The following is a 26,915-nucleotide window of genomic DNA, read 5'->3' as shown; positions in this document are numbered from 1 at the left end:
CAGAGAAACGAGGTAACGAGCGAACCAAAGGGCCTGCTACCCGGGCGTAGACTTGGTCGATTTGATACTTCGAGGTCGAGCTCGGGTTGTCGGGGATATTCGGGCGTAATCTAACAGCTAGAAATACAATCAAACAGAGCTATTTATAACTGAAATTGAGTTTATACGATGGAGAACGCATATAAAATGAAGAACACGTTTAGAGACAAAGGATATCGAGGTATCCTCAGTATCAGTGATAACCAATGAGCTTTTGTAAGAAAAGAGAGATAGAGAGATATTATTGCACATTGTAGAATTGTGGGAGCAACAACAGTCCCAGACAAGGTAGGGCGCGTCTCCTTTATATAGGAGAGGAAACTCGAAATACATGTATATTTAATTTATGAAATATGGAGATGTGATGGCTTGACTCGAAACCCCAGCATAGGCTAGGGATAGGCTGCTTCTGTCAGACTCAACCGCGTGTCTTGGGGCTTCCGCCTTTTCTCTTTATCTCGGCCTCGAATCGGACCTCGACAAGCCTCGCAGGAGTGGACTAAGTTGTGACTTAATATCATCAGAGTCTTGAGCTATCTTCCCGAGGTGGCTTCATGTTCTCGGGGTCTCGAGGTATCTCCCCGAGATGGCTTGATGGTAGGAAATCGGGCCCTCTAATTTTACCACGTACAGATAGTCTCCGCGTTTCTCAGAACGAAGCGATAGGAAACGGTTATGACCATTGACTCCTCGAGCCCCTTATGGCGATAGTGCATTGGCGATCCGCGTCGTGGCGCAATATTTCGTGATAGATGGCATATCTCATAGACTCCTGCTCAATACTCTGCCATTTCCGTTCTTCGAGGTAAAAAGTGTTGTCGTCGATTTGGTTTTTCAAGGATGCAATAATTGCATTCGTCGGTCATTTTCCAGAGCCTCGACGACCGTGTTGCTGCCCCCTATAAATGGGGTGCCTTGGCGTTGTTTTTCCTATCCCAGTATCTTCATCGGCATGCTTTGCTTATTCCTTCTTGCCATCTTCTTCTACCTTTGAACATCATGCTTGGGGCTTATGGCCTCAAAACTGTTAGGAGGAGTTCCTTTAAGTTGTGACATGGCCCTTCGTCGGGACGTCCCTTTGTTGAGCATAATCGCGTCGTCCTGCTATGGTCGTTGGTATGCTGGTGTTCGCTGCTGCCGCTGGCCCGAGGTGTCGATGGACGGGGAATCGATCTTTCGCTTATGTAGCCAGTCGTTCGGATTATACTCCGCTGCTCAGGAGGGGGCTCGGATTATACACCGCTGCTCACCTCCATACTCCGGCTCGATGTGAAATTATGTCCCGAGCCGGGGGCTTGCACGGCTCGAAGCCCGAAGAAGTGTATTTGAAGTAGCCGTGCAAGCGGGATCGAGGGTTGTTCGGTCCGCTGTCTCTCCGAGGCTCCCTTTGCCAAAGAGGGTACTCGAGCTTCGGAGAACTGTTGCGTTTTTTCATCCCTTCCTGCTCCTTCCACCTTCTTTTTCGTCTTCTTCTCTGAAGTGACATTTTGAGGGACTGGGGCGAGGTTGTTGAAGGCGTGCATTCAAGGACACAATGCTTGAAGATTCTGTCACCGGCGGTATGCCTTCAAGGGTAGAATAGGTTTTATGCCTTTTCTTCATGTATTCCCCTTTTGCTTCTGTGTGGGGACCCTTTGTAAGCCTTCGTAAGCGTATGCTACGACCCTTCAGGGGTTGTTGTATATGAATTTTTATGAATATGAATATATCCTTTTGATCTCTGCTTTCAATTTGCGCCGAGTAACTGCATGTTTATATACCCTCGAGGCCCCTTGAACGCCCATTTCTACTTCTCGACTGCTGCTACTTGGACGGGGTGCGAGCACTCTCTCATCTGCTCTACTGGCCGACACGGCTCCCTTTCGAGGCCATCGTTGTTCCTCGGGCAACCCCGGGTTGATTGATCAGATCTGGGCTGCCTAGGCCTCCTGAATCGCATGGAGATAATGCGTTTGAACTTCGGGGCCTTTGAGGATGTTATCCTGGATGGAGGTCGGCTTTGGGTACCGCAGGGTCCCTTTTGATTTCCGATGTGGACAGCTTCCTTTAGATATGTAGGAGATAGGTTTTGCTGAGTGGTTGCCTACTCTTAGGCACCGCTTCGAACTTTTACGGAGCTTTCGCGATTGGAGCTCCTTGTATTGAGTGACGGCATGGAAAGCTTCACAAATTTTGGTTTCTCTTCGGTGGGGATCCTCGAGGCGGGACGCCATCCCGAGCTTGGAGATAATGCGGGCGGTTCCTTGAGTCTTGGGATTTTGTTGGAGGATACTTTCGGGGTCGGATATCATCCTATCGAACTATATCGACGTCGTTTACTCCCCGGGGCTAACTCCGGGCAGGCGAAACATTGCCGTTTCTTATCACATAAGTCGGGAGGCTTCGGCTTCTTCGCAGGGCTTCACTATTTTGAGGTAGCTATTCTCCTGCTTTGGCATAGGGTTCCTTATTTCCCTAGGTGCAAGAAGTGTTTGCGCGCGTCCTTGCTTTGCTCTGTTTAGTATTACCGTAGCCATGGCAACCACTCTGGGGGCGGCATGGCCGAGAGTGGAGAGTGCTGTTCCCGGCACTCGGGAGCTGAGGGATTTCATTCTGACGACAGTTTCTTTGATAAGAGGGGAGTATTTGCAGGTGGTGAGAAAATACTGCGGATGGAGTGAGGGGGTAGCGCTGCAGGTGCTTCCTCCGGGAGAGAACGTTACGGATTCCGCTGACGGATTTTTGAGTGTATACCTGTATCCTTTCGCGTTTGGCCCCTCGATAGGGTCGTGCTTGATTTTTGCTTGAAGTATCGGGTCACTTTGGCGCAGATACATCTGTCGTTTTGGCGGGTGGTGCTGATGATGAGGTTCTTTGCGGAGAAGGCCGATCTCGAATTTAGGCTCGATCACCTCATCCGGCTGTATCGGCCCTTTCATCATCAGGGCCTGCTAACCCTGAAGTGTCGTTCATCCCCGTCGTTTGTTGTCGATGATGAAGAGGAGGGGGTCTAGAATGGGTTGGTTGGTTCATCCGGGCCCGGACGGTCGACATCATCCCCTCGGAGCTTTTGCCGTTCCCCGAAGGGTGGAATTACGCATGTGAGTGGAGCGTCCGGTGCTTTTTTAGTTTGTACCTATAGCGGAAGTTAGTTAAATAATGGTGCTTTTTACCTTGTTGTATCAATTTCATGGACGCCAGGCGAAGTCTCTGATCTGCCCGGCTGGTTCCAGAGGTTGGTGACCCATTCGTCTTGCGACGAGCGTCAGTGGCAAGCCGTGCTCCGTGTCAGGTGGGGAGCGAAATATCAAGGCATGTGCGCGTGCTAACTTTGCCTCGGCCCTCGTGTATTTGAGATAACATTTTTCCCCTTTTCTACTTGCATTGGTTCTGTCGCTTGCAGGTATCAGGCAGTTCTTTGGGATGAGACAGTGTTCTTCCGAAGAGGGGAAGGAGTCGTCGACCTCTTTCCCCGCCCTTCGAGGCGATGGAGCTTCTAGTAGTAATGACCATGCCAATATATCCAAGGAGAAAGTATTGTCTGAGTCTGCTGCCCCCGGGGTACCTGATTCCAGGTCGTCGATGCCTTTGAGGATGTGTTATGCCCGAAGTCGGCTCTCCCGGGGGCGAAGGGACAGGATCAATAGGAGTATGCTCCGACTTCAAGGAAGTCCGCTGGCTTCACTCCGTGGTGAGTTTAGGAGCAATTTCCCTGTATTCTGCGTCCTTCGTTCGTCATTGAGTTTTCCTTGTGCAGGCCTGTGACAGGCTGATGTCTGAGCTGGTCCGCCAAGGGGCCAAGTTTCAGAAAGTTTGGGATGAGGGAGAATCTCTTAAGCTGCTTAGCGAGGAGAAGGAGGGCGAGTTGCTGCATTGGCGATGCGAAGCGTATAGGAGCTCAAATCATGAGAGCTATTTGACGGAGCAGGTAACTTTATGCAGCCTAAGCTTCGCTTTCTTCGGCCTTTTTAGGTTAATGACCTTCTCTGTCGTATTGGTTGCGGAAAAAGACGGAGGCTGTGGAGCGCCTCAAGGGCGATATTGATCGCTCCAGGAACGCTTGTGGCGAGCTAAGGGCTCAGGTGCAAGCTCACGTTTTAGAGGAGGCAAGTGCCTTGGCCAAGGTTCCTGCCTTAGAAGTCCAACTGTGCTTGGCTCGAGATAATGCCAAAATCCAAGCAGATGTGATCGAGAAATTGGAATCCGAACTTTCGAAGACCAGGGCTGAGGTAATTGATGCCCGGGCAAAGGCGGCGCTAAGCCGAGCCAACGCTGATCAGGAGATGGCGGTCCGTATGAAGGATGCCGAGGACGCTCAGGCCGAGCTGAAGCGAGCCCTAGACCGGGAGAAAAAGATCGAGGAATACGTCCGTTGCAGATCCCGAAGGGAAGCACTCGAGGAGATTGGTGCGAGGTGTTTTATTCTTTCCGATGAATTGGACCGAGCAAGGGCAGAAGAGCGTGACGCGTGGTCGTTTCTTGCCGACGGGGCGAGGAGTGAACCCGGCAAGCTGTAGCTCATCGGATCATAGATTGTGCTGATTTGTTGCTTTGTTTTTGATATATGTAGAACATGTCTGTTTATGGAGAGTGAGTCTATCCCCCTTTTTCCTCTGTGTGCGTGAAATGAGAAGATACTTTGAGGCCTTACTTTTTCCGCATCTCCTTCTGTTATCCTCCTCGACCAGGCCGGTTTCGATGTTTAGCGGGATCCTTACAGGTCCGGGATCGACAGGGCCAGCTCTTGGCTCCTAGGAGTGTTTCTTGATGTGAGCGAGCGTTGTGGTCCCTGCGCTTTGTCCGGCCGTTTAGATCAAGTCTCCGAGTCACTTTGCGAGTCGAGCTGTTTACGGGACTTTAATATCTTCCCTGTTCGTACGGGCGGGTTACGGTGGACTTCTTTGCTTCGGGTCAAAATGACCTTATAAGCGGGTGACCCGGGGGCTCACTCGGCTGGCGATTATGGCGTTTGTGCCGTGCCCTTAGGCATGCCGTAGATTTGTGCTTATTGTGGGTCCAATCTCCGAGTCGCTTTGCGATTCGAGCTTTAATTGACCCTTAAGCTGTCAGTCTTGGCTGGCGACAAGGGCTCTTATGCTTCTTGGTCGTAGAGACCTTTTGATATGTGGCCCGTAGGCTTGTTCAGTTAACTATTTTGGATCCGGTCTCCGAATCGTATTGCGATTCGAGCTCACTTTAATCCTCAAGTTGTCAATTTGGCTAGCGACAATGGCTCTTACGCTTTTTGGTCGTAGAGACCTTTTTGATAGATGGCCCGTAGGCTTGTTTAGTTAACTATTTTGGATCCGGTCTCCGAATCGAGTTACGATTCGAGCTCAATTTAATCCTCAAGTTGTCAATTTGGCTGGCGACAATGGCTCTTACGCTTTTTGGTCGTAGAGACCTTTTTGATATGTGGCCCGTAGGCTTGCTTAGCTGGCGACAATGGCTCTTATGCTGTTTTTGCCCGTGGGCTTTTTGTAGGCTTTGTTTTATGCTCGTTAAGATCTTTTTTGAAAGATTTTTGCCTGACCCGTCGTCGGTTCTAAAAGAACCTCGATTTCAAGTCGTAATCAATGATATTTCGAGCACCTCGGAAGGTTCATAGCCCGTTGTTTGCCTGTTGAGGGAAGCCCGTTTTAACCGGTTTTTTTCGAAGTATATTCGAAGTAGTGGCCTGCAATTTTTGTTTAGCGACAGTCGGGCGTCCCCGAGTCGCGTTATTTTGGCTGTATCAGCCGTTTTGACCGTAGTCATGTGCGTTTGGCCGTAGACATTTTTTATCCCAAGTGATAGTTTAGGCATCCGCATCGAGGGTATGCCCTTTCGAGATTCTTACAAATGCGACGTGTAGCCTAAACTTCGGGATTTTCAAGCCTGTTGAGGTATTATAGTTTGTCATGCCTATTGAGGTCTTATAGTTTATCGCGCCTATTGAGGTCTTACAGTTTTTTTGGCGATGTAGTATGGCGATTGTCGTCATTCTCTGAGTCATCAAGTTGTTTAAGCGTGAAGACCGCTTCTTGTGAGCTCGGAGCTGTGTTTTCGGGGCTTTATGAGCCCGGAGTTCTGGTCCTGGAGCTGTGCGAGTGCCCTATTGCAGGCATTAAGTCTCCGAGTATTTCGAGATGCACTTGGTGAAGAGATCCCTGCCAGGAATGCGCTGTGATTTCTCCGTTCGGGGGACGGAGAGCTGGAAAGCGTCCTTTGATCCGTTGGCGCAATATACCCTGTTGTGTTGGCCCGACCTATATCGGGTCAGGGCTGATCGCTTGTGGGTTTATCCCGCCTGAAAGACATTGCGGTCTCATAGCCTCGACCCAGAGGCTGTTCGGGGCGTTTTGAACCGTCGGCACCTGTTCCTGCGTATTTCGGGATGTTTCAGGGGAAAGATTAGTTGCTTTACTCTGGGAAGGAGTTCCCTCCTCAAAAAAGTATTTTTGATTTGTTTGGTATAATAGTACACGTTTCTGCCGACGAGGCCTGAACACCGATGTTTCGATGCATCACTTTTCTTACATGAAACCTTGTCTGGTTTTTTTTGAAATTTCAGCGAGCGGGTCGCTCTTCTGGGGGGAATGCCTTCTCGCTTTTTTAACGGCCGCTGGGTTTGTTCTGAAAATCTTGCGGAGTTTCCCTCCTGGTGGCTTGCAGACATTGCCTCGTTAAAAACCTTGCCGGTAAAAACCTTTCTTTTTTAGGATAAAAACTCGGTCGAAAGAAAAGAGTGCAACGAGTGCGCCATCGGGGCTTCGAGGTTCCGCAGCAGCACTAACGTTTGGGCAGCTTCCAATTTGGGTGTCTGCGCAAGGGTTAATCTCGGATTTGAATAAATAACATAAGAAAAGGGATAGTTATACCTTAGAGTTACGTGCGCAGGCGACGTCTTAGGACTTAGCCTATTATGACTTCCCGGGAACGGAGATGCAGCGCAAATTCTTCACTTTGCTTTGTCAAGTTCGACCGGGGGCGAGACCTGGATTGCTCATGGTTTCATTTGGGGGTGGAAGTGCGGGTGTTGGCACTACGTTGTGTATAGCGGACATTTCCCTTGCCGCGTGCTGTTCCCCGTATACGGTCTTGATCCCGTCCTTTGTCGGGAATTTTATCACTTGATGGAGGGTGGATGGTACTGCTCTCATGTAGTGTATCCAGGGTCGTTCGAATAAGGCATTATACCTCATATCTCCCTCGATGACATAGAACTTGGCGTCTTGGGTTGTGCCGGCCACGGTAACTGGGAGGATGATTTCTCCCTTCGTTGTTTTGCTAGCCATGTTGAAACCGTTGAGGACCCGAGTGGCGGGTACGATTCGTTCGAGCAGACCGATTCGTTCTATTACCTTCGCCCTGATGATATTGGCCGAACTACCTGGATCCACGAGTACACGTTTTATCCGAAATGAATTTATAAGAAAGGAGATTACCAGGGCGTCGTTGTGGGGTTGTGATAGGGCCTCGGTGTCTTCCTCGCTGAATGTGAGGGCGTCTTCTGGGATATATCCCAGAGTCCATTTTTCCCCGGTGATAGATATCTTTGTTCTTCTCACTACCAGTTCTTGCGGGGCATCGACGCCCCCCATGATCATGTGGATGACATGTCGTGGTTCGTTTGTCTCGTTTTTCTTGATCGCCTCCCTCTCTCGGAACTGATTTTTGGCCCGATCGCTGAGAAATTCCTGGAGATGCCCTTTGTGGAGTAGTCGAGCCACCTTCTCTCGTAGCTGATGGTAGTCCTCGGTCCTATGACCGTGCGTGTTATGAAACTCGCATACTAGGTTGTAGTTTCTCTGCGAAGGGTTTCTCTGTATCGGTTTGGGCCATTTGGCGTCCCTGATCTTGCCGATAGTGAACACGATGTCTGAAACATCGACGCAGAATTTGTATTCCGATAAGTGGGGCGCATTAGCTGGTGCTATGTTTCGATCGAACCTGGTTCTGTTGATGAGTCCTCGAGGGTTGTGTCATCGATCTATCCTTCGATCGTTGCAAGGTAGGTTGCGTCTTGGGATGTTCCTCCTGTCTTCGAGGTACGGCTGGTACCTTTCTTTGTTTAGACCCGCTTCTTTTACCGGGAGTCTGCTCGGGTATACTGAGCCCGAAGGGGCTCCCAGTTGGTCGTCCTCGGCCCTGATCTTCGACAGGTACCGGTTGTGGACGTCCGACCAAGTCACGGTCGGGTATTCGATTAGGTTCTGCTTCAGCTGCTTCGAGGCCACTGAGCTTTGTTCATTTAGGCCTTTGGTGAAGGCCTGTACCGCCCAGTCGTCGGAAACGGGTGGCAGTTCCATTCGTTCTATTTGGAAGCGGGACACGAATTCCCGCAGCATCTATTCTCTCTCTGTTTGATCTTGAAAACGTCGGACTTCCTTGTTGCTACCTTGATGGCTCCCGCGTGCGCCTTTACGAAGGAATCTGCTAGCATGGCGAACGAATCTATGGAGTCGGGAGCCAAGTTGTGATACCACATCATGGCCCCTTTCGAAAGTGTTTCTCCGAATTTTTTCAGCAGCACGGACTCGATTTCGTCATTTTATATCGTTGCCTTTTACAACGCAGGTATAGGCGGTGACGTGCTCGTTGGGATCGGTGGTGCCGTTGTATTTGGGGAGTTCCGGCATCCTGAATTTTTTGGGAATGGGCTTCGGGGCTGCTTCCTCGGGGAAAGGCCTCTGTACAAATTTCCTCGAATCCAGACCTTTTAGGACCGGGGGTGCTCCCGGGATATGGTCCACTCGAGAGTTGTAGGTCTCGACTTTTTTATCATTGGCCGCAATCATTTTTTCGCCCAATTCGATCCTTTTGGTAAGGTCCTCCAGTATCTTCACTATGGTGGGGTTAGCCGTTGACCCGATATCATTTGATCTTTCGTGTATCTGCTCGGCGGAGGGAGCTGTCTCCGGTGCTGGTGTGCTGGGAGTCCTCGAATGGCTCTACAACTGAGCAATGGCCAGTTGTTGTGCCTGCAACATTTCAAAAATAACGTGAAGACTAACTTCCTGTTCTCCCCGAGCCAGGGTTTTTTGAACTTCATGTCGGTCGCCGTGTTGCACGCTTCTGTCGGCGTGAGAAGTTTCATTGACTTGCTGCGCGTCCTGTGAGTCCGCGTCTGCTAGTATTGGTCCAGGTGCGTTATCGGGATCTTGTAGCGGTGCTCCAGCGGCCGGGATAGCTACACCATTTTCCTCGTGATCTTCGAGGTGGTCGTTCACAGCTATGTTCACCGAGCCAGACATTTTTACCTGAAATTAAAGGATCTTGGACAAGAAAAAGTGTGAAAGATGATATGCGTTTGCGTGATGAAACTAGCAAGAAAATAATCACTATTTTTTTAGCCCCACGGTGGGCGCCAAACTGTTTACCGTGAAAATGGTAATAATAATTAAATTTATTAAATGGGACTCTAAAAATACGTGATCTATTCCCAAGCTAGTTTGTTAGAGTAGGTGATGCTAGTACTGTGAGTTTTATCGATGGGCGATAGATAAACGAGGTAACGAGCGAACCAAAGGGCCTGTTACCCGGGCGTAGACTTGGTCAATTTGATACTTCGAGGTCGACCTCGGGGTCGAGCTCGGGTTGTCGGGGATATTCGGGCGTAATCTAACAGCTAGAAATACAATCAAACGGAGCTATTTATAACCGAAATTGAGTTTATAAGATGGAGAACGCATATAAAATGAAGAACACGTTTAGAGACAAAGGATATCGAGGTATCCTCATTATCAGTGGTAACCAATGAGCTTTTGTAGGAAAAGAGAGATAGAGAGATATTATTGCACTTTGTAGAATTGTGGGAGCAACAACAGTCCCATCCAAGGTAGGGCGAGTCTCCTTTATATAGGAGAGGAAACTCGAAATACATGTATATTTAACTATGAAATATGGAGATGTGATGGCTTGACTCGACACCCCAGCATAAGCTAGGGATAGGCTGCTTCTGTCAGACTCAACCGCGTGTCTTGGGGCTTCCCCCTTTTCTCTTTATCTCGGCCTCGAATCGGACCTCGACAAGCCTCGCAGGAGTGGACTAAGTTGTGACTTAATATCATCACGGTCTTGAGCTATCTTCCCGAGGTGGCTTCATGTTCTCGGGGTCTCGAGGTATCTCCCCGAGATGGCTTGATGGTAGGAAATCGGGCCCTCTGATTTTACCATTGTGCACAATTTTATCAATTTATCGATGCATATTACTTAAATGCTTTTTAAAAAGTCATATTTGTTCTTGAAAATCGTAAATAAACAAGTGAATTAGGTAAAAATAAAGGAACAGTAGCAGGAAGAAGTGCCGCAAATATATTCATTCATTCATTCATTCACATGTAATCACGCTGTCTTTCATATTACATCACTGCAATATGGCAAGATTCCTCGTTTTCCTTTTTCCACTAGTGTTTCTTAATTCCTATTCCTATCACAAGAGCAAATAAATAATATTATCCGTCAAAGAGTGAATATAATTCCTGCGGTCTAACCACTAAAGCGTGCTAGCCAGCTGCTGTTTCTCACAGTCGCTGACGTGTATGCGGTTAAAATCGGGCTCGCCCCTTATGTGGTTAATCGAAATTGGAATATGATAGGTTAAGGTTCGATCTCGAATTGTACCGAACTAAGGTGCGAGGTTATATCGTTAAGTTTGACCCCGGGACCGGACAACATCGATATCCGACGAGATCGAGGGAAATTTGCCATGCCGAATAACAGAAGGACGAAATATCCACGATCGGGTGCAGATCACGGCCGAAATCTCAGCATGTATCAAGGATCGGCCGGTTAATTGGCTAATCACGTGATTTCTTACCTCATATAGAACTATATCAAGAGTAGTACTCCCTTACTAGATAAAGGGGGTCTGATTATTTGTAAAATACATCATCTTTATGCAACATAAAGCAATATATTGTTATTTAATTTGCTAGCTTTCATTATCTTGTTACTCTATTACCTTGTTCATACATCAGTTGGAACACCTCTGGTTCTAGGGCGGTTGAACTCGAGGGCCAAGGCAATTCGACTCGTGTGGTTTGCATTTTTTTTACTGTCAATCTCAACATTAATCTATTCTCTTAATTTATACCAAGTTATATCATGTATCCTTAAAATCACGTATAAATTCAATTGTTATCCGATTTTAGGGTAAACAGTTTGGCGCCCACCGTGGGTCTAAGAATAATAGTGGTTACTCGGTGAAAACTTTCATAACACACACTTTTTTCACTTGTTCTTTGAAGTATCTTTGATTCCAGGATCAGAATGTCGAACTCTTAGTCAGCACCCCTTCACGTCGACAACGTTTCTGGCCACCACGGCGAGAATGATAACATAGCACCAGGAAATGATGTACTCCCGGTTGATCTCGATGGAGTTCCGGCTGTAGATCCGATCGACGTCACCTCACATATAGCCCTCAACGCCAATTTGGTAGTTGATCCCGAGGGCAACTTCGTGGGGATGTTCGATCAACTGCTCAAAGTGCACATGGCAGCGAAGATGGTGGGATCAACCTGCGAGTGATCTTCTAAAAACAGGCAGCAATAGCCCAGCTCCAAAATTAGAATCACCCACCGAGCAGGATCGAGCCCGAACCATCACAAAAAGTTGTACACAAGATCAAATCGGTTTCAAAGAAATCGAACGATAAAGAATCGGGGATCAATCCTGCAATCATAGAGATGCTCGAAGAATTGACAAAACAAATTGAGTCTGGGGGAAAAGAATATCGAGGCAAATGATAAGAAGGTAGAAACTTACAACTCCAGGGTCAATCAAATCCCGGGGGCACCACCGATACTGAAGGGTCTAGACTCCAAAATGTTTGTGCAAAAGCCTTTCCCCCGAGCGCGGCTCCCAAACCGATCCCCAAGAAGTTTCGAATGCCTGAGATTGATACCAGCCATATGGTGGAGATCGTAGGAGCGGCGGACCTGGGCGTAATCCTGTACAAAATGAAAGGAGAAGTGATCGAGGTTAGAGCTCTCGAGGGCTCATGAGCAAGAACGGCTTCGACAAGCCTATCGGACCCAAAGAAGCACCTTGGTTATCGAAATACAACTTTAATCTTGACGCAGCCGTCGTCGTATCAGCTATCACACGCATCAAAGATACCAGATGGCCTCAACCTCTACAAACCGATCCAAGAAGATTGTCGGCAATTAAGAGAAGAAGTAGCCCGATAATTCAACAACATGCATCTTCGGGAGTTTCTGAGCAACCGAGCGAAGAATCATTTTAGAAACAAGGATTCCAATAAACAAAACAAGCAAGAGGAACCTCAACACGTCATTCATATGATCATCGGAGGGGCCAATATTCCTCAATGTCTGATGTTTAAGCATACCAAAGTATCGATCACGAGGGAAAAACGGACTAGAGATTACATGCCAGAAGGAACTTTATTTTTCAACGACGAAGATGCTGAAAGAATTACGCAGCCCTATAATGATGCACTAGTAATATCGGTACTCCTGAATAAGACTCGAGTTAAACGTGTGTTAATTGATCCAGGAAGCTCGGCCAACATCATTCGATCGAGGGTCGTAGAACAACTCGGCCTATAGTACCAAACCGTACCTGCAGTCTGAGTGCTAAACGAGTTCAACATGGCTTGTGAAACCACTAAGGAAGAAATAACATTGCCGGTAAACGTGGCCGGAACTATCCAAGAGACCAAGTTTTATGTGATCGAAGGGGACATGGGGTATAACGCTCTGTTAGGGAGACCGTGGATCCTCAACATGAGAGTTGTGCCCTCGACACTTCACAAGGTGTTGAAATTCTCGACACCACAGGGAATTAAAACCATCTACGGGGAACAGCCTGCTGCAAAGGAAATGTTTGTTGTCGATGAAGTAATTCCTATATCGACACTCTCGTCAACAAAGGAGCCAGATTCGAAAACAAGGTAAGAAGCCAAATAGCAATCACCAATGCCGGCCTTGACCCAACAGGACAAACAGGGGACTGATGAAGACGATGACTACGGGGTTCCTCGGTCCTTCATAGTCCCTGATGATTCCGACGCTACCAAATTGATAGTCGAAGAGCTGAAGCAAGTCACACCAATCGAGCATCAGCGCGATAAAAAGGTATACCTGGGCACGGGGTTAACCCCCGAGCTCAGGAAAAAACTTATTCAATTTCTTATCACTAACATGGATTGTTTTGCCTGGTCCCACCTCGACATGAAAGGGATCCCACCGGAGATCACCACTCACAAAACTTAGCCTGGAACCGAAATTCCATTTGGTGAAGTAGAAAAGGAGACCACAGTTCGAGATCAAGCATGCTTTCATCAAGGACGAGGTAACTAAACTCCTTGAAATAGGGTCCATCCGGGAAGTCAAATACCCGGAATGGCTAGCAAACATAATAGTAGTCCCTAAAAAGGGAACAAACTGGGAATGTGTGTGGATTACAAGGATTTAAACAAAGCATACCCCAAGTATTCTTTCCCTTTGCCTAACATCGATCGCATGATCGACGCCACGGCCGACCACGAGATCCTCAGTTTTCTCGATGCCTATTCCGGGTACAACCAAATACGAATGAACCCGGATGATCAAGAAAAGACCTCTTTCATCACTAAATATGGTGCATACTGTTATAATGTAATGCCATTTGAGCTAAAAAATGTTGGAGCCACTTACCAACGCCTAGTAAACCGAATGTTCGAAGAACAAATAGGGAAATCTATGGAAGTTTACATTGATGATATGCTAGTTAAGTCCCTGCAAGCATAGGACCATTTAAAACATTTGGAGGAAGCCTTCAGTATATTGAAGAAGTAAAATATGAAATTGAACCCGGAAAAATGCGCGTTCGGAGTCGGATCGGGTAAATTTCTTGGGTTCATGGTACCTAACCGGGGAATCGAGATCAACCCTGACAAGATCAAAGCAATCGAGGATATCACGGCAGTAGACAACGTGAATGTCGTACAAAGGCTAAAGGGGGGCATAGCTGCCCTGGGGCGGTTCATCTCGAGGTCTTCCAACAAGAGTAATCGATTTTTCTCGTTGCTGAAGAAGAAAAACAGCTTCACATGGACTCCGAAATGCCAACGAGCCTTGGAAGAACTCAAGCGATACCTATCGAGCCCGCCTCTACTTCACACACCGAAGGCGGACGAACAACTATACTTGTATTTGGCAGTATTGGAGATAGCGGTAAGTGGAGTCCTAGTTCGAGAAGAGCAAGGTACGCAATTTCCGATATATTATGTTAGCCAGACCTTGGGTGAGCTGAAACTAGATATCCTCACTTAGAAAAACTGGCGCTCGCTTTGCTATGTGCCTCTAGGAAAGTAAAACCGTACTTTCAGTGCCACCCTTTATGTGTTGTGACAACTTACCCGTTGCGAAATATAATGTGTAAGGCCGAACTCTCAAGGCGATTGGCCAAATGGGCCGTAGAAATCAGCAGGTACGATATTGCGTATCAGCCCCGGATGACCATTAAATCTTAAATTTTGGTAGATTTCGTGGCCGACTTCACGTCGGCCCTAATACCCGAGGTTGAAAAAGAGTAATTAATAAACTCTGTGACGTCTTCAGGAATCTGGACCCTCTTTACAAACAGTGCATCGAACGTAAAGGGGTCCGGACTTGGCATCATACTGAAGCCACCCACAGGCAATATAGTTAGGCAATCCATTTGAACTGTAAAGTGACTAACAACGATGCCGAATATGAGGCCATGATTGTAGGTCCCGAACTGGCAAAGATCATAGGGGCGGAGGTGATCTAAGCTAAGTGCGACTCCCTCCTTGTGGTAAATCAAGTTCACAGAACGTTCGAAGTCAGAAAAGAACAGATGCAAAGGTACCTGGATAAGCTACAGGTAACATTACATCGATTCAAAGAGTGGACTTTGCAGCACGTACCTCGAGATCATAATAGTGAGGCCGATGCACTTGAAAACCTAGGCTCTTTGGTCAAGGACGATGAGCTCAAATCGTGGGCAGTTGTACAGCTCATGAGATCGGTAGTAGAGATGGGTCACGCCAAAATAAACTCTACAAGCCTAACTTGGGATTAGAGGAATATATAAATACATAGAATATTTGAAGACTGGCAAAGTACCCTCAGATCCTAAAGAGTCGAGGGCCCTGCACACAAAGGTAGCTCGATTCAGCTTGTCCGAGGACAGAGCCTTGTTCAGAAGAATGTTTGATGGCCCACTAGCAATATGTCTAGGACCGGGAGATACCAAGTACGTTTTGAGGGAAGTTCACGAAGGTACCTGCGGGACCACTCAGGCGCCGAATCATTGGTTCGAAAGGTAATCAGAGCCCGATATTACTAGGTCGATACGGAAAAAGATGCGAAGGAATTCATACAAAAGTGTGATAAATTCCAAAGACATGCTCCGATGATTCATCAACCCGGAGAAACGCTGCATTCGGTCTTGTCGCCATGGCCATTCAGAAGTGGGGAATGGACATTGTTGGCCCTCTTCTATGGGCACCAGGTAAGGCTCAATTTATCTTATTTATGACTGACTATTTTTCTTAGTGGGTTGAAGCCCAGGCATACGAGAAGGTCAGGGAGAAGGAAGTCATCGACTTCATTTGGGACCACATCATATGTCGGTTCGGGATGCCATCCGAAATTGTATGTGACAACGGGAAACAATTTATCGGCAAAAAGTGAACAAGTTTCTCGAGGATCACAAGATCAAAAGGATATTGTCCACACCTTATCACCCAAGTGGGAAGGGACAATCCGAATCGACCAACAAAACCATAATCCAAAACCTGAATAAAAAGTTGACCGACGCCAAAGGAAAATAGAAGGAAATTCTTCCCGAAGTTCTTTCGGCATACCGCACAACCTCGAAATCCAGTACCGGGGCTACCCCATTCTCATTGGTTTATGGCGCCGAAGCTCTAATAGCGGTCGAAGTCGAGGAGAAAAGTATCAGGTTCTGATATGCTACAAAGGAATCAAATGACGAGGCCATGAATACGAGCTTGGAACTATTGGATGAAAGGCGTGAAGCCGCCCTTGTCCGATTGGCCGCCCAAAAGTAGCGGATCGAAAGGTATCATAATCGAAGGGCCAACCTTCGATACTTTAATCTCGAGGACTTAGTACTAAGGAAAGTCAAGTTGAACACTCGAAGCTCGAACAATGGGAAGTTGGGTCCGAATTGGGAAGGACCGTACCAGATTCAGGAAAGGATACTATAAACTCGGAATGATGAACGGGGAACAACTACCGAGCAATTGGAATGTAACTCACCTAAAATGATATTACTGCTAAGGTACGACCCCTTTCATTTCCTTTTATTTTTTGACTAACACTTACAGATGATCGACAAGAAGCAACACGAAGTCTTTAGTTCTGAAAACACGCATTGCACTCTTTTTTTCTGAGAGCGGTTTTGTCCCAAATGGGTTTTTCGGCAAGGTTTTTAATGAGCCAACAGTGAATCGTGCTAACATAGAATAAAAGGCCGATCATGAATCAGTATCGAAGATTGTGTTTACAGTATCCGAAGGTTTCTCTACAATCAACCTCGAATACTTGGGGGCATTACCCTTGGGTATCGAATTTCTTTAGCAAGGAAATTATTTCGTAACGGAAGGGTCTTGATAGGTTGGATTTATTGTAAGGGACAAACGGTCAAACAAACCGTGACCACGTAGATTGCTCGAGCCCTGGCATAAAACACGTACGCATGTATAACCATTTAGCACAAGAATAATGAGAAGTACTTTCCTTGCATTCATCTTATGTTTAAAAAGTTTTCACTTTACATCCCTTAAAGAATTTCGTACTTTTGATCTCCTAAAAGAAACGAACTCGAGGGACGACTATAACCAGAATTCGGATGATCACTCCCTCACTCGGGAACTGCCGTCCGAAAACAAACTCGAACAGATCGAGCTATTAAACATCAAGGATACAAGACCTATTAGGCAACCCCCGAATTTTAAAGGCCACGGCCATACCCACTCGGGGACTGTTATCTTAGGCAAGCCTAGATAACTTGGGGAAGCAAGCCCACTGGTCTACGCCCGAAATTAAAAGGCCACGGCCATATTAACACGGCTCGGAGATGTCTGAGAACCGTTACAAAAAATAGGCCTTCAAAATTTTCATAATTGGTTCTAAAGGCTACCCTCGACAAACTATATTTTGAATTACTTACTTTGGGAGAAAGTTCCCGGTGACACCGAACCCAAGACGCCTCAAAGCAGAATATGGTAAAGGCAAGGTTTGTTCGAACTTACACAATCTAAGTTATTTTATGCTAAGGCATTCCGACCTTTGTGAACACAAGTAATAAAGAAAAGGAAAAATTTGATAGTCAAAAGGGAAAGAAAGCCTTATATATATAACATTCTTTTTACAAAGGCCTGAATGGCCTAATACAAAAATTTACAATGGCCGAAACAGCCTCAAAAAGACGCCAAAGAAAGAAAAAAAATATAAAAGCATATAAAGGCCTAAGTAGCCCGGTCTTCATCGGAAGCAGCATCTCCGTCCTCGGGATCTTCCCCGTCTTTGGACTCGCTTAACTCTCGAAATCTTCCTCGGGAAAGGCTAGCTTCCAGGACCTGGCTTCTTCCGATTTGGCATTCTTCATTTCGGCCAATATATCAAAGTCTTGAGCATGAGCTTCCTCGAGGGCTTCCCTTCGAGCTTGCCACCTTGCATGATCCACCATGCTCTTGGCCTGCGGATGGATGGCCTCGGCGTCGGCCATGAATTGGACCACTTTGGCATCGACCTTGGTATTGGCCAGTGCCACCTCAGATTTAGCCGCCTCAAGTTCGTTGTCCAAGTTTGCCTTATCTGAAATGGCCAAGTCCAGTTCGGATTGAAGCTCCTCGATTTTCTTGACCTGTACCGAGGCTTTCTCTCTTGTGGCCTGGAGCTGGGACTCGGCCAACTCCAGCTCTGCTTGGACGGCCTCCTTTGTCGAGGCTAAAATGTCCGTATTTTTCTTGGACTCCTCAGCCTCGGCTTGTATTATATCTACCTGTGCCTGAAGGTGCCCGATCTATTCAAGCCTCTGACAGCCCTATAAGATCGGATCATTAGTAGTGATCTCCAGTTCGTCTTCACTATCATGAAGTAGTCGAAATAACCGCTCGGCCATCTCGGTATGCTTCCTCCGAGCCGCTTCCAACTCGGCCTGAAGCTTCGCGCTCAGAAGCTTGTAAGCATCCCTCTTCTCGGTGAGTTCCCGAACCTCAGCCTCGTGCTCCTCCCGGATTCGGAGAAAAGCTTCATGATGCAACACCGAAGCCTGCAAGCACGAAGAAAGATGTTAGAATTACTTACAACTTTAAGTTTAAAATAGATAACGAAGTGGCACTTGAAGTTACTTGATCCAAAGCATGTTGGGCCTCATTAAATAGGCAAGGCGCTCCCACCGCATTCATCACGGCCTGGTCTTCCTCGGTCACTAGGCATCTAAGGTAGCTAGCAACCCCCACAGGGGCAGAGAAGACCCAGGCATCCTCCGGGATAGAAAAAGTTATCGACTGCCTACGGTCGGGGTTAACACTTGGGGTCAGGAATTGATCCACTAGTTTTGGGCTCGATGAAGACCTAGAAGCACCCGATGACGGTACCTTCTTTGGCACCGGCAAGTCACCAAGCCCGGTGACATATTCTGAAGCAGTGGACTCGAATCTGTCCAAGAAGCCGTGGATATAAGTTGCCTCCTGAGGTGTTACATCCCGTACTTTAATATTAGGATAAGTCGTAGTAATTCATATGAGCTTGAAGGGATTAAGACCATTCATGAGATTATAGAGGATTTGTGACTATGTTAGTATAAGACCACGTAAGTTACCAACCTTGATACCGTTAGATATTATGTTACTGTGATATTTTCTTCTAAGTGGAGTATTTTAGTAAAAGTTTTATAAGTATAATTTTGAATAGTTACCATTATTTCTATTTTCGGATATGGTAAATTATATTCATAGTATAAGAAAGTTTATGAGATTTTTCTTTATTGTAAAGCTTTAAATTATTTTCGCACAAGAAAAGAACGCTATCTTTTTACCATTTCAAGAATTAAGCGTACGGAAATTTTTACTCTTTATATGAGATTAGGAAAATTATAAGTTGAGAAAATATATGTATTTTTACATGGATGTTTTAATAAAATAATTGTGTATATATTTATTTTATGTGGTATATGACCATGATAGTATGATGTATAAAGTGTTTTAAATAAGTAAAATTTTTAAGTAATTTGAAACAATTCTTAATTATGTGGGTAATTGGTAATTATCTAAAATATTTAGATAAGACCACTACGTGGCAGGCCCATATGGTTCTTTAGAATGACTCGATACATTATAAAGCCGGGTGTCAAATTACTAGGACATATGAAAAGCTATGTCGCAGTTGTTTTCCTCATTTTTTTTAGATTCTGATAACAAGACTCAAGATGGAAATTTGGAGAAATCTTTTCAATTGCTAGGCAAAAGGTATACTACTGATTCCATTTTAAATGATGTTGTTAACCTTTTCTTTGTGTTGGCAAAGAGGGAATTTGTATATATTTATAGCCTTGCTTTCGATATGTATTACTACTATTACTCTTATGAGGAAAATCACAGAACGGCGAGGCATATTAATTTTGATCTTTCTTGATCTAATACCTCTAGTATAGGATATATATATATATTAATAGAAAGTTGTTTTGTAGTAGTTGAACTAACTTCAGTTATTGGGTTTGGATAAATTTGAGGCAAACTAGAGTATTAAACTAAGGAGGCCATGTGAGGTCTTGTATATCAGGCAGATAAGTTCCCTCCACCGTAGTGCATGTTTGATAATTTCGCAGGCCATGGCTATTAAGATGGAATTGTAGTTGTTTTGTATGGAGTGAATCGACAAATATGCATCATTTTATGATTTGATAAATAAAAGCTGATGCTGTATAGAAGTGAGTCTTGTAGTACCTTTATTTTCTAATGTAATTGGATAATTTTGTTTAGAATGAGAAAACCTTTCTTTCTAGATATGAACAGTATTTTTGTGCCCATGAACAATACTTTGAAGCGGGATGTTATGATTACTCTTTAAATCATTATAGATAATATAAAAAGTATACCTATGTAGGAAGGTCTGTATTGTATTGGAAGCTGGTATGTGAAAAGAGTGGTCTAATCCATTGCTTTCGACTGATCCCCATGACAGAGCCGTGGCTCGATTTTGGACTAAATATGTTGACAATAAGGTATGTTAAGGCTAATCCTTCCTTCTTTTGGCATGATCCAAGTAACAATACGTAAACGTAATGATATTCCATGAGTGGTTCTACTCTTAGCAGTTAAGGATGTCTATGTTATTCATTCCCGTAAAGTGATATTCAAGCATGTCTAAGTATGTATCTAGTCCCTATTGAGGTATACGATAGAGATGTTAATGTTTATAATATAGTGATACATGTACATGCATCTTCATTCATTTACCACCGTGCTATGACCGGTCGGGCAGTTACCACCGGTTGGGCAGTTACGTATCATTATTTACCACCGGTTGGGCAGTCACGCATATTCATTTACCACCGAGCTATGGCTGGTTGGGCAGTTACATATTTACCACCGAGCCACGGCCGTTCGGGCAGTCATGCATTTACCACCGCGTTACGGCTGGTCTGGCAGTTACCACTGATCAGTTGGGCAGTCATGAATCATACGATATGGATAATAGAAATAGTCTTAAAGAGAAGCATTATATACGTAAGTATGACAAGTATGCAGATAAGGTAGCATTTCAGAGATTCAGGTTGATTCTTATATGTCTTTAATTAATGTTGACTTATTCTTATGTTTCAATTCTGCCTTACATACTCAGTACATTATTCGTACTGACGTCCTTTTGTTGGGGACACTGCATTCATGCCTGCAGGTATAGACAATCAGTATGACGGGCCCTCATAATAGACAAGGTCAGCATTCAGTGAAGGATCAGTAAGACTCCACCTCATTCGGAGTGCAGCCGAGTCTATGAGTCATCGTGTCAGAGTTGTGCTACAGACTTATGGGTAGGCCAGTACCCTGTCCCATTTGATGTCAAATAATCTTAGAGGCTTTGTAGACAGAGGTTCATTTTGTACAGTATGTGAGAGGCCTTGACGGCCCATATGTATTCATGTTTTAAGAAAAATGGTTCAGTGATACAGTATTGCTAACTTATAGTTATACATTACGAGTTGTGGCCATGTTGGCCCATGATAGTTACAAAGGAAAAAAAAGTTGTAGAGTGGTTCGCTCGGGCTAGTGCGGCACCGGGTGCCAGCCACACCTCCCTAGGTTCGGGGCGTGACATGAGGCCCCTCGTAAGAACGGCTGTCTATCATGCCGGCCTCGCAAATCATGACATCAAAAATCTGTGGGGATCCGGAAATGTCGATCATCCCGAGCTCGTCCCTCTGGACATCTTTTGCCATTCGAGAAGCGTCGCCCCCGGTCTCTCTCTCGACCCTTTTAACTTGGGGCGGAGTGGCCTCAATCCCTTCTGGTTCGGGAACTTCGGCCAAAGCTCCCTCATCGACCTCCTCCGGTTCGGAGGGATTTTGCATCAAAACACCAGTCCACATATAGGCCACCAGTTTGGATCTATCTTCCTCTTCTTCTTCTTCGGACTCATCCCTTAGTCGGTGGACTGAGTCCGAAGGTAGAGCGCCGGAACTTCCCCTGGGCTTGTGAGACCTCCTCGCCGGTCTCTTCTTTTCCGAGTTCAGGGGACTCGAGACCCTTTTTCTCTTCCTGTCGTCGCCCTGCTTCGGAGCAGGGGACTCGAGAGTCACATCCTCATCACCGGATGGAGGCCTCATAGCAACGTCCTTGGGAAGACCTACAAGAGAAAAGTAGATGAAGATTCAATAGCGAAAGAGGGAAACTAGACATTATTATCTTGGGAAAAGAAGCTTACCATGATTACTGGCCTCCCATTGACCCTTCAATAATACGGTCTCTGTGACACAAGGCCTTTGACCCATTCCTTGAGTTCAAGAACTACTTCCGGTATTCGGGCCACATCTGCAACAATAAAAACATCGATAAGGAAGGAGATAAGAGGGAAAACAACAAGATTGAACCTTTAAGGCAAAGCGCGAATTACATTTCATGTTCCATTTCTCGGGAAATGGCATGTCTCGAGAAATGGCATGTCTTCGGCAGGGATCAGGTCGAAAGCCCTTATTTGAACAAACCGACCCATCCAACCTTGGTCCCGAGACTCGTCTATGCTCGAGAAGGGGCCTTACTGGCCCGACGAGCAAGCTTGATCAGCCCCCCTCGATAGAGTCAGGGACTATAGAGACGCATAAGGTGATCGAGCGTAAAAGGACATCCCTCTATTTTGCCTACGAAGAATCGGAGAAGGATTACTGTTCTCTAGAAGGAAGGGCGGATCTGGCCGAGAGTCATGTCGTACCTCTTGCAGAAGGCAATGATGATGGGGTCTAAGGGACCCAACATGAAGGGGTAAGTGTAAACACTTAGAAAACCCTCCACGTGGGTAGTGATCGACTCGGGCGAAGGAACCACCACATGCTTATCGACCAAGTTGCAATCCACTTTAACCTTGGTGAGGAGATCGTCGGTAATTGTGCATATGTACCTCGAGACCAGCTCACATCAGCTCGGTACCGAAGAGGTCTTCTCAACCTTAAAATCGGCAACGGTAGGGCACCTTCCTGGAACGAATTCCACGGGATAGGTCCCCGCCGCCGCCGGGTCGTGATGAAGAGGCGGCCTCCTTTTACGGTACGGTCTTAGAAGTTTTCGCCATTGAAGAATAGAAGAAAAGAGAATTAGGATGGTATGCGGTTTGATAAAGATTCAAGAAATTTAGGTGTAAGAGTTGCAAAGCAAAGGGATTTTTGAAGGAAATACAAGAATATGAGGATCTTTGAATGTAAAGTTTGAATGAAGGAAAGCTAGGGTACTTATAGCTTGCTGGTGATGGTTCAGAACCAGTTGTGGCCGACCAGCAACTGACAGGCATTTAATGCGTTGGTAAATGGACCGACGGCACGTTTTGATGTCCCTTTGTCGCTTATGTCATAGTCGGGTTCGTCGCTGATGTCATGGCCCATCCGGAGGGGATTTGGAAGTTCATATCGTTTCTCGTCATCTTCTCTCTGAGAAACGAGGGGACTATCTGTATACGGTCAAAACCGGGCTCGCCCCTTATGTGGTTAATCGAGACTGGAATATGATAGATTAAGGTTCGACCTCGGATTGTACCGAACCAAGGTGCGTGGTTATTGTTAAGTTCGACCCCGAGACTGGGCAAGATCGATATCAGACGAGATCGAGGGAAATTTTCCATGCCGAATAACATAAGGACAAAATATCCGCGATCGGGTGCAGATCTCGGCGGGAATCTCGGCACGTATCAAGGATGGGCCGGTTAATTAGCTAATCATGGGATTTCTTACCTTATATAGAACTGTATCAAGAGCACGACTCCCCTGCTATATAAGGAGGATTGATTATTTGTAAAACACATCATCTTTACGCAACATAAAGCAATATACTGTCATTTTCTAGCTTTCATTATCTTGTTACTCTATTACTTTGTTCATACTTCAGTTGGTACACCTTTGGTTCGAGCGCGGTTGAACTCGAGGGCCAAGGCAATTCGACTTTGCATTTATTCTTTTACCGTCAATCTCAATATTAATCTATTCTCTTAATTTGTACCAAGTTATATCACATATCCTTAAAATCACGTATAAATTCAATTGTTATCCGTTTTAAGGGTAAACATGACTCAAACTTCAAATTTGTCTTAAGCCTAGTAGGGGCAGATGTAATCCTCATCACAGGGATCCTCTGCTTGTGATCGTGATAAGGTAAATATACATCGTAGTTTAAGGCGGGCTGAATCAAAATTTCCTTAGATAGCCACTCGACCTACAATTATCCCTAAAAATTTGTGTTTTGTGAGAAAAAAAAAAAAAAAAAACTAACAAATGTATCACTAGTTCTAGTTGTCCTGTACTCTACCGCAACATGGGATCGCTCACTAGCTACAACGGATTAGAGGAAGATTTTATAAGAGGGTATTGATTTAGCATTCTAAATTTGACTGTACTTATTTTTGTTTCTTTTTGGGCTTCATTTCTCTAAGATTATGGTTTCTACTCGCGATTACTTTTGATAATTCGAAAATATTAAATTAATTTAAATTATATATAAAAATGCCATTCCATTCAAGAAACTCTTATGCATATTTCCTGTTCTATTTTATCTTTGATTAATCAAATTAATTGAACAACTTTGTATAAAAATTGAATTTAACAGCAGTACGAGCATTGTGCTTAGTTTAGATCTTTTCGTTGCATTCACTAAATTACCTGTACTTGGTACTATTGGTGTACTGCTAACAATTTGATGTATTTTTCGTTCTCTTTTTGTCATTTTTTTGGATCATATAAAAAACTTTCTTGCTAAATTCAAAATCTTTTCTCTTCTGCCGAATCCTTGGAGCACATAGCGTTTAGAGGAGCGTGCAAAGCTCATTTTCCTTTCAAGTAAAATATTAACATCAAAGATTACAAATCACTATGCTCTTTATTATTGAAAGATGGATAAAATGCGCAGTTAAATTTAAAAAAAAAGAAAAAAAAGCAGAAGTTTAGGACGGAAGCAAACTGTCAACTTTTATCACATGCCACGTCGGATCTGAGAAGCGAAATTTGACTGGCCGCAACTGCTGACGGAGAACCAATCAAACTGTGTTTAGTTTGGCACTTCACAAAATTAAGGTCAAACAGGACCCAACCTTTGCTAAACTAATTAAAACCCAAACATTTGACTGCATTATTTCTGCTGAGCTGGCAGTCTGGGCCCTGTTTCATCTGTTCCGACAAGAAGCCACTGAGGGGAACATAGACGTGGTGCCATTTAGTTCGTAGGAAAAATACCCTTTGACACTATACTGAGCGTTAGTGTGGAACTATTAATAGGGTCTTAATAAAATTAGATATTAATATAATCATCGAACAAGCAAATCTCTTCACTTTTCTCACCGTATTTTCACGCGTCTCTTTTAGTTGTAGAGTAAGTTTCAAAGGTTTCAAGTGGACTAGAAATGTAACAAAAGTCATGTGAACTAGCTTATAGAAAAATAATATTTCAACCGCCTTAATTTATGTGATACTTTTTTCTTTTAATCTCTGTCCCTTAAGGAATAATATTTTTATATAATTAATTGGATGATTTATAGCTACACAAATACATGACTTCCTTTAGACAACAAGTTTCAACAAAGTCTTTTGTTCTTCTTAATTAAACTCCATGCTCAATCAATTTTAGTATCACATAAGTTGGGATAACAGGAATACTTGAGTCTGATAACTTCCCATTTGTTATGACTTGGTCAATGGTAGAGCTAGAAATTGCAATAAGGATTAAGCAAAATACAAAAATGTTGTACGTTTTCTTTATATTAAGGGTGTTCAACAATCTACGCACACAAAAATATTATATTTATAAATTTTGTTATCCTATTTACACAGTATAATTTTTGACGAAGAGCAATCATGCAATTCTTTTGAACCTCTTCCTTACCTTTAACTCTGCCGTTGAATTCGGTCTTTTTATGGCGGATAAGAGAGAGAGAATAACGCCTAGTAATGGTGACCACTCGTGGTTATGAAGATTGATTAATATGTTGTTAATGAGAATTCCCAAAATATTAGGTAATGGATAAAGATTGAAAGAGTCTCTCAAGGTTCATTGAATGGTAATGAATCAAGAGTTTGAGATATCTATTCAAAGACTGATAATTCTCCAAATTAAGAGCAGCAAACAAAGAAGAGGCAACGCTAAGAACGAATTGTTCAGCCAAAAATGGAAACTAATGTTTGCTTTCGGTAACGCATGTCTTATCTATTGCAACTTGCAGGGTAACAAGTGGCATATAGGCACATAAATCGTCCAACCCTAAATATCACAGCTTGTCATATCCATATCAAGGAGAAAAACGAAAGGAATAAAGTTTCAAGCATAATTAAATAGATAAAGGCCTTGAACGAAAAAATAAAATAAAATAAAAACGGATAAAAGTAGCTAATTGATCTGTAGAGATTTTATAACTTAAAGAATTCATGATTTTGTAGTAGCGGAGTCAAGAATTTTAATATGGGATTAAAAAAAATATAAATAAAACGCCAAACTTGAGAATTTGAACTTGTAACCCAAAGCAATTTTCGACTCATTTTTGTTATTACACTAAACTAGCTAGAATCCTTCTTGCCAAGTAATTCAACAATTTATTTATGTTAAAGGAAGTTATTTTTTTTGTTTTATTTGCACAATATAATTTTCTAACAAAAAAGATTCAATTGAACCCCTTTGTATCCACGTAGCTTTGCACACTGTCGCAGCCGCTACCACTGCAGCAGTTCCACATAGGGCTGAACTTGGCTTCATGCAAAATTTAGGTAGCAATGAACATCACATGCACGACAAGGACAGGTTAATATCCAATATTCCATGCATGCATGAACTTGAACACTGGGGTCAACTTCACGAAACAACATTTTGAAGGCTGAAGCACAACCTCATGAGTTAATTACTAGCATTTCCCAAATTTAGAAGTAATCTTAGAAACTTTATTATCACTATAAGTTTATAACAATGAATAAGAAAAGAAGTACGGAGAATGAGGGCAATTTAAAGAGATTTTGGTTGTGGTTGATTCATGAATGTCAAATATGCTGTTGTACATTGGCATTAATTAAGGGTAATCCACTAAGCAATTAAACAAATATCTAAGCTTAGTGATTCTCAGGGAATAATGATTAATTATCCTGTTAATCAAAGTCGGCCACCCTGATTAATTCTAACCTTGACATTTTCACTATTGACTTGCATATTCCCACCAATTTGTTCATTAATCATA

The 26,915-nt window shown here is 44.5% G+C and overlaps 1 long non-coding RNA gene across 1 annotated transcript; it reads left to right on the top strand.

Moving 5' to 3' along the window:
• The first annotated feature begins 19,390 nt into the window (after positions 1 to 19,390).
• LOC109243241 lies at positions 19,391 to 21,014 on the top strand. The gene is made up of 3 exons (XR_002070523.1): positions 19,391 to 19,474; positions 20,112 to 20,229; positions 20,904 to 21,014. It is a non-coding gene; the product is annotated as an uncharacterized LOC109243241 (long non-coding RNA).
• The last annotated feature ends 5,901 nt before the right edge of the window (positions 21,015 to 26,915 follow it).

This window comes from Nicotiana attenuata, unplaced genomic scaffold (assembly GCF_001879085.1).
Source record: "Nicotiana attenuata strain UT unplaced genomic scaffold, NIATTr2, whole genome shotgun sequence".
In the NCBI taxonomy this organism is placed as follows: Eukaryota; Viridiplantae; Streptophyta; class Magnoliopsida; order Solanales; family Solanaceae; genus Nicotiana; species Nicotiana attenuata.
This window is presented reverse-complemented; position numbering and strand designations above follow the sequence as displayed.